We start from the raw sequence: 8552 nt of genomic DNA, 5'->3' as shown, positions 1-8552 counted from the left end.
TCTTTTCATTACTGCTCGCGTTTCTTTCTGCTTGGTGAAACAGTTGTGTTATTGAGATTTTCCCCCTATATACTTTATATTGCTCTTGTATAGTTGAAATTACTCCCTTGCCAGGGGCAGGGCGGCGGGCTGCGCTCCTCCTCCAATTGGGGCGATCTGTCTACCACGCTGACGGGCCGCTGGGCCTGTTCTGCCGGTTGGTCGCAGGTCTGCCTACCTTGCATGCGTGGGCGGCGGCTCTGCTCTGCCCTTACTCCAATTGGGGTGTCGTGACTACCACGCCGGCGGGTCACTGGGCCTGTTCCTGGCGCGGGAGGCGGCTCTGCTCTGCCCCTACTCCAATTGGGGTGATGTGTCTGCCATGCCGGCAGGCCGCTGGGCCTGTTCCACCGGTCACAGGTCTGCCTACCTTGTGGGCATGGGTGGCGGCTCTGCTATGCCCCTACTCCAATTGGGGTGACGTGACTACCACGCCTGCAGGCCGCTGGGCCTGTTCCGCCGGTCGGTCGCAGGTCTACCTACCTTGCAGGCGCGTGTGGCGGCTCTGCTCTGCCCCTACTCCAATTGGGGTGACGTGACTACCACGCCAGCGGGTCCATGGGCCTGTTCTGGGTGCAGGTGGCGGCTCTGCTCTGCCCCTCTGGCTTGATGACAAAGTGAGAGAGACTCGGGTGTTTGTGACTCACTTTCTTTACCAGGAGACCAACTGTTTCTTTCGCTGCTGGTATCGATGAAGTTATCTCCTCCACCGCTTTCTGATGACATCAGATCTCTTCCATGTTGGTATCCCATGCAAATGGCAGCATTTCGTTCCCTTTGCCGGGTGACCAAAGCAACGGGTGAGTCCTGACCGGCCCTCATAAGCCCCGTCTCAATCCTGTTGCCACTGCCTATGAAGGCTTGGTTGGTATTTACCTCCACAGTATTCAGCAGGACCCGGACCAAGAAGCAGTTTCCGCGGGTTCTTTAGCCCTGGGCCAGAGCAGTTCCGGGAGCCGGAATTCGGCCGCTCCAGGCTTGGTGTATGTTCTGATAGGAGCAGGCTCCAAGAAGCAGTTTCCGCGGGTTCTTTAGCACTGAGCCTGAGTAATTTGTCTGCGAGACGCAGGCGAATAGCAGACTGAAATTACCTGTTCTATAGCTGAATGAGCTGCGATCAGTCAAAAACAGGGATGGTGACCTCAACTCTCCAAGATGGTGGCCGCTGGCTTCCTCTGTGGTCTGACCGGTGTGGAGAAGCGAATTGGACCACTTCCTTCCCCCGTCTCAAACCCAGAATTCAGCACTGAGCACAGTGATTGCACAGCCAGCAGGAGCCCGTAGAATCCGCAGCGCTGTATCTTTGCGTTGCTATCTCGTCATTTCCCAGCGCACGCCGCAGACTCTAGCCGCGTGGCGATTTGCTGAATAAGCAGCGTGACCCTTCATGCGGACAAATCGCTCGCGTTTGAGCCCCCGTAGCTGATCCTCGTGCGATGGAAATCCTTCCTCTAGGTTTTGGAGCACCCCAATTTTGCTGGAAATTCCTAACAAGATAGCTTTTAGCCGTTCTAACTCGTCATTCTCCCGCACAGTGATGCGGTACACAGGGGTGATGCACTCCCTTCGCCGCCATCTTCCACGAGACCTGTATCCATTCATTTGTTCAAGGGCACCTCATTTGGTTCTTTAGCTTAGCCATTAGGAATGCAGCTTCTATAAACATTGATATGGCTATGTCACTATAGTGTGCTGATTTTAGGATGACAAAGCACAACTTGTTCAATTCCTCTGGCAGCAGTTTTTGTCCAAAGTTCAAGCACAAAACTTTGCCTAGTTGCACAAAATATATGGAAAATATATCCTAGCTATATGCTCAGGATGAAGAGAATATAGATTTTAGCACTGGAATTAATTTTCCTACACATATGGAAATAGTTAAAAGCTTCTGTGCTAAAAGAGTAGTAGTGGTTTGCACTAAGTTGGAATTGTGAGTGATCCCATTTTATTTCCAGGCTATTTCGGTATTCTTTATATATTTCAAATTATTAAAAGTAAATGACTCGCACCTTCCTTCATCCTCCTCCTTTTCTTCTTACTCCCTTACTTCTCCTCTTGGTAATTTTCCTCCTTCCTCTCCCTAACCCCATTTTTCCCTCTCTAAGCACAAAGATAAGACCCCTTTCATTTTTTCATCCTATTTTGCTTTGGTATTTTGTGTTAATGCAGGAGGTGAAATGATTAAACTATGAGATCAGTAACCCAATCAATGGATTAATCCATTTGACAGACAGGAGGCAGTGGGTATTCTCTTCAGGTTTATATTTTGTCCCTGGTTCCTCATGCTCTCTCTTTTCTTCCCAGCGCCTATGGGCTACACAGCTCTCCTCCACCATACTCTTCCACCAAGTTTTTCTGGTTCACCTGGTGCCCAGTGCCAGGTGATTCTGAATTTAATTTCTGAAACCATAAATGAAACTTTTCATCCTCTAAATTGCTCTTGTCAGTTATTTTGTTCACAGGGACAAAAAGCTCACTAACAAAGTTGTCCTCACCACCTCTTTTTATTTATTTAATATTACTAAAATTTTACAAATTCAAGAAAATAACTCTATAGTTTCTTAGTGTTTACTAATTTTTATAGTCTAATTAGATATGCAATGAATTAAATAGCAGGTTTTAAGTTCAAAAAGGGCTTTTGTTTCTGGACATGAGTGGTTAATATTCTGGTACTTTTATCATTTTTTATTTTGCTGTTATAGGAATAATTTTCATTCCACATAACTTAATTAATTTGGAAAATTGTAATTAAATTCCATAAAAATCATAAATATAGGAATAAAAATAGGTTAAAAATACAAACTCCATGATGAGATAATATCACTATTGTTTATTCAAGTTCATGTGACGACTTCAAGAATTATCTTACTATTGTTTTTCTTTTTGGCAAGTGATACAACTTTTAAAGAAAATTTTGCTTAAGAGGTCAAAATAATATTTACTGACATAATAAATTAAAAAGATGAAAGAATAGGCATCTCAATTTTTTTTATTAAAGTAAGAAACAGGTATGCATTGCTTCTCTAATTATCTACTCATATAGAATTATCTATATGCTTACAATTAATATAGTTTTCTGTCTAAATATATATAAGAAAGTTAAATTATTTAAAAAGAAAATAACTTTTGAATGTCGTCACTGCTATTATACTGCTTCTGTTACATTGCTTATCAAATACTTCTTTCTCTTTTATTTACCTAATAACACAAAATTGTTTTCAATTTTATCTTCTAGTAAATGTTGTATGTTAAGGATAGGGAAGTGACTCACATCATATATATATCATAGGAATTCAAAAAATTATCTAAACCACAGAACATGTTTTTGTATGGAGACATATGTTAGGACAAGTTAAACAAAGATCCTTTTAAGAGGATAAACTAGATGGGATCAGTGAGGAATTAGCATTAATTAGCATTAAGATGAAGACACACTACTTCATGATACAAAGTTAGCAAAATGTTAGTGTCATTTAAGAGAAGAAGTCAAATTGATATTGAGAAACCAGTCATTTTACAGAAGGACAGAGCTACAATTCAAGATCAAAAGTAAGTAACAACTTCGGTTAATTTCTCATATACTCCAGACCAAATGAAATTCACCTGCGATAGGCAGGAGCTGAAAGGGTGGTCCTAGATCTTCTTTTATGGTGTCATTATTATTCTAAGATACTGTGCCAAGACTTGAGACAGGTCCATTTCTTTGCATAGGAGTCTTTTAAATAATTGAAAAAAGTTGAATGAGAGTGACTATCTCTACACTTCAGCTTTTTGCCACCACCTAGGAAAATAGTAGTATGAAAGATGTATACACTCATTCATAATTTGGAAAGACTGTTGCAATATGTGTATTTGAGTGTATTTCCACACTCTCCAAGTGTTTTATTTTTGTGGGTTTTTTTCTTCAGATAATACTTTTAATAATTTATATTTAATAAAATATGTTACTATAAATTACTAGTATCATCTTCTTTAAAAATGTTTTTGGTATTAACACATGCACTGTTTTATTAATATTACAAACACTCCAAAATATAAAATATTCTGATATTCCTATTGGTTTTGTAAAATTGTATTTACTTAAGGGTAATTAATGTATTTACTACTTTTTATTATTGATAAATAACTAAAAACTTTCCATTTATTTTCTTTTGATTTTTCAAAGGATTTCTTGATTTTATTTATTGTTTGCACAGTTTTGGTATCATTTTGTTATGCATCGTTCTCTATTCTTGTATTATGTGCTCTAAACTCTTGTTCTTTATAGAGAGAAATGCTATTTATGTTTCTATATTAATCCTCAGAAAGTTTAATAAGTTAACATTCTATTGTATAATAACCCAAGATATACGTGTGTATAAATAGATAGATAGATAGATAGATAGATAATAGATAGATACAGATATGAGATAATAATTTTCATTTTTTCCCAATATTAAAGTTCTTCAAGTATATCTACTATTAAAATTCACTTGTTTCTAATTCGGTTACCATGTCAAAAATAAAGATAACAGCATGCTATTACAAGAAATTTTGTTTAGGTTTTAGAGCTAGATTGCTTCAGTTGGAACTCTGCAAATATCTTTCCCCTTGATATTACCATCTCAGTAGACATCTTCTCATTTCACTTTCTCTTTTATCTCTCTCTACTCTCAAATCCCTCTCAGTTGCTGCAGATAATTCGTTCTGAGTAATTACAACCTTTCTGCCTGTATGTTTTAAACATTTTTCCTGCCTATTGTGAGTTTTAAGGAGGGTCTAGCTGTGTAATTTATTTCAATTCCCTCATAACTCCTTGGTGTGTTGTCTTTCCATATTTGGTAAAATTAGTGAGATTCTGTGCAAAGCAAAATCCAGTAATGCATGCAATCCTTCCTGGAAAAGCTTCTCTTATGATTATCTTCCTCTTTTTTGCAACTCTATTGAATTTTCTTAAGGTTTTATAGAGAAATTTGAATTCATTTTATTTCTGTCATTTTTATTTTAGTATCCAGTTTAATTTTGAGGTCATTTTATAAATCCTAGTCTCAGTTTCCACCAAGCAAGGCTAATGATATCCACACCCTGCCCCCACAAATGCATATATATTTGCCTGAATGCATCAGTTAATTAGAGAGGGATCATGAAGTGAAAATTGGTGGTATAAACCGAGGAAAACAGTTTGATTAAAAATAATAACACAATATTCTTATACAGTTAATCCTTTCTTAACTTACTATATTTTACGTACTTTCTATTTCAATAAAATTTTGAGTGTATAATTTGCTGAGAGAAGATATCACATTGAGGTGAAATTAATATTTCTAGAAGGCTGGTGGGATAATTAAGTTAATGACTTATTTAATTTAAATAATATTATAAGTTAGTTAATATCCAAATGAGTAGTAAACTGTATATACTGTGAGAATACTGAAAGGATTTTCACATGAGAGGGAACATTGCTTTTTAAGTGTAAACAAGGATTTTGCCAATCTCTAAAGACACAATTTTAATATCTAATAGATACTTTGTGGGTATTATCTGCTAGATAAGAAAACACAAACTTCCATTGAGATCAAATGTCAATAGAGAAACAATTTACTAAAGGACTTGTCTCAGTGGACAAATGTCAGCAGAGGTACACACAGTAAATATTCTTATCTCAAAACACTCCAGCAGTTTTCTCACTGGATACAATAAAAGCATTGGGGTAAGAAAATGTATATTATATAGAATATCCTGCACAGAATAGAGCATGCAGCATCTGACTGAGTTGCAGAAACTAATATTTGCTTTGGTTACAAGCATGACCTCACCAATGCCTGATTCTACACTGGTAACTCTCCTCATTTCATTCACTTCCTCTTCACAAAATTGTTGATATTTCTTAATCATCAGTGAGAACTCAAACTCTCATTCAGTAATTTACCTTACAAAGTATTATATATTTATCTCACTATTGGGAAGTAAAAATGCATTGTATTTATTCTACTCAACTGAATAAAATTTCAAGAGAAAGGACTTAAAACTTTAAGGAATGTAAAATTTATGATGTTAATAGAAATTTAGTATATAGACAGCTGTACATAAACTCTTCTTTATTTATGTCATAGATATGCAAGTCTGTGTCATGTGAACAAAATACTTCATATCATTTGGATTCATCATCTCAATTCTAATATTATGATCTGAATTAATTTCTAAATTCATACTTTATAAATACAATTTATAAAGTAATACGACAAAATGAAATAGAAACAGAAGCATCTACAAATATTTAAAAGTACTCATAAGATTTTCAGAATAAATATCTGAGAAGATAAAAATACTAAAGGTTATAATTAAAAAATAATAAAGTTTTAATATTGACCAACATATGATCCATAGTGTAATTGCTAATATCAATTGCTAATGATTTGGTCAAGTTATAAATTGTATAATAAGTACAATAAATGTACCTAAGAAAACTAAAATATATGCTAAAATTTAATCTTATGATTCTAATGATCTTTGCTTAACATGCTTGTTTGTGCATTATGTAAATTATTATAGGTTGGATTAAATGTAATTTCAAATATTGTTTTGTTCCTTTTACACTTCTCACTCTCTCTGTTCCAAACGATCACAGTTAATGTGATTTTTAAAATTTTTTCAGAATATTTTGATTCACAAAGATATTTGTACTTGTTATAGATAGTTTCCATCATCCTGTTCTGTGTGTAGTTGCTTCTGCCCACCAATTTATCTGCAATTTTTTCTCAACTTTTTTAGGATGGGAAGACCTTTTTGTTAGCCATACAATTCCAGGTCCTCCATCAGTACTAGATATTGTCTGTTCAAACTAGTGCCTGCTTCATAAAAGTTCTGGAAAAGAGATGCTTCTTGATTCTCTTCTAATTGGTAACAAAGGGCCACAGTTACTTTAGTAAGAACAGTTCAAGAACCCCCAAATTCGACCATTTCACAACTAAAATCTCTCAAAAACTTGTCAGTTATTTCTTAATGATCAGATTGCTTAGTTGCAAACAAAATCCATGTTACTATTTTTTAAGGACAAAGGGCTTTAGGTATTAGTGGGTATAAGATCCTTAGGAGGACCTCAAGATGAAGCTTGACTAAAAAATACCCAGTAATAATGAAAGCAAAATGCCACTGTCACAGCAGTCAAGAAATGTGTGACCCCCTCACCATAGATGTCCCCAAAGAACTAAGAGCTTTCACTATGGACTTGTCAGAAGGTATCACACAAACTCTTCCTTATTAATGTCATAGATGGGCAGTCTGAAGTACTGAACATAGCTTTACCAAGCCATGAAAGTATTTCCTCTTCTCCCAATGTGATTACTTTATTTTCTTAAAATTTTATAAATATTTTCACTGAAGTATAATATCCATAGAGAAGACTAATTTATAATATCACAGCTTGAATAATTATTACAAAGTAAATATAAAAAAGTAAATACCACCTGAAGGACATAATATTATTATTTATTCTGAACCACCAATCTATTATTTTCATTACAAATGCATCCTTCTTTGTGATTTCGATTTTATTTCAAAATGTATTGATACCTGAAGTGGAAGTTTATGGAGAAATTTTTTAAATTTTTCAAGAACAAAGACATCCAGGAATAGCAAATAACCCATTGTAATTACCTTAGTAAATCCTGATGCAAAAGTTATATTTTTCATTTATAAATTGAAAACTCTTCAAAGACCATGTAGCATTGGAAAATTTTTAACAAAAAAAAGTTTCTAATATTGTATAGAAAACAAAGGACATGAAAAAACATACATATACAAAAATGAAAGGTATTTTTCATATTTATGTGCAATAATTTAAGAGAATTAATATAATAAAAAGTTTGCCTTTTAAAGCAAGATGAGAGGGTTAAAATGGTATTTGTAATCAAATGGAATTTTTAATTTACCTTGTAAATGCTCCCATTCTTAAAACTAACAGTTCCACACACTCTTGTATTTTTAAAACATAATTTGAAGATATTTAATCTCATGTATTAATACTCTTAAATAAAATAACCCTCTTTATTCTATTCTTACAAGTGCATTTAAGTACATTGACTATCTTTATAAAAGTTTTATAGTCATTCACACTAATCTTCCTTTATTTTTTTTCTTAGCAGTGTTCCTTCCAAATTTGAATAATTTTCTTCTGAGAAAGAATCGAAATTCTAAGAATGGTGATGCCAGTCTCCATAATAAATGTAATGATGACTGTTAAAGATCTTCAGAATCAGCTTGAGGCCCTTGCCGTTTATCTCCCCTGGAATTCTTATCAAGAAAAACATTAACATACCAAGATAGTTTCACTGACAGCATGCAAATTCAAGGCACATTTAGGAAGTGAAGGTTTTAGCCTGATGATAGAATATAAACAAGTTTGAAGTATCATGAATACATCCCTTCTTATGCCATGGTTACACAGTGAAACCCTCCTGACCTCTGTCTTACTTAGGAGTTCACTATTTAAGATTTTGGACTGATTCAGACTGATTTTGGACTGATTTAGACAG

The 8552-nt window shown here is 35.1% G+C and overlaps 1 long non-coding RNA gene across 1 annotated transcript; it reads right to left on the bottom strand.

Annotated features, from left to right (window-relative positions):
- On the bottom strand, window positions 1-702 carry LOC125618718. The gene is made up of 2 exons (XR_007350130.1): window positions 523-702; window positions 1-106 (listed from the first exon to the last, which is right to left on the bottom strand). It is a non-coding gene; the product is annotated as an uncharacterized LOC125618718 (long non-coding RNA).
- Between the last annotated feature and the right edge of the window lie 7850 nt (window positions 703-8552).

The sequence above is a fragment of the Marmota marmota genome, unplaced genomic scaffold (assembly GCF_001458135.2).
Source record: "Marmota marmota marmota unplaced genomic scaffold, marMar, whole genome shotgun sequence".
Taxonomy (NCBI): Eukaryota; Metazoa; Chordata; class Mammalia; order Rodentia; family Sciuridae; genus Marmota; species Marmota marmota.
Note: the sequence above shows the minus strand (reverse complement) of the source record. Positions and strands in the feature narration are given on the sequence as shown.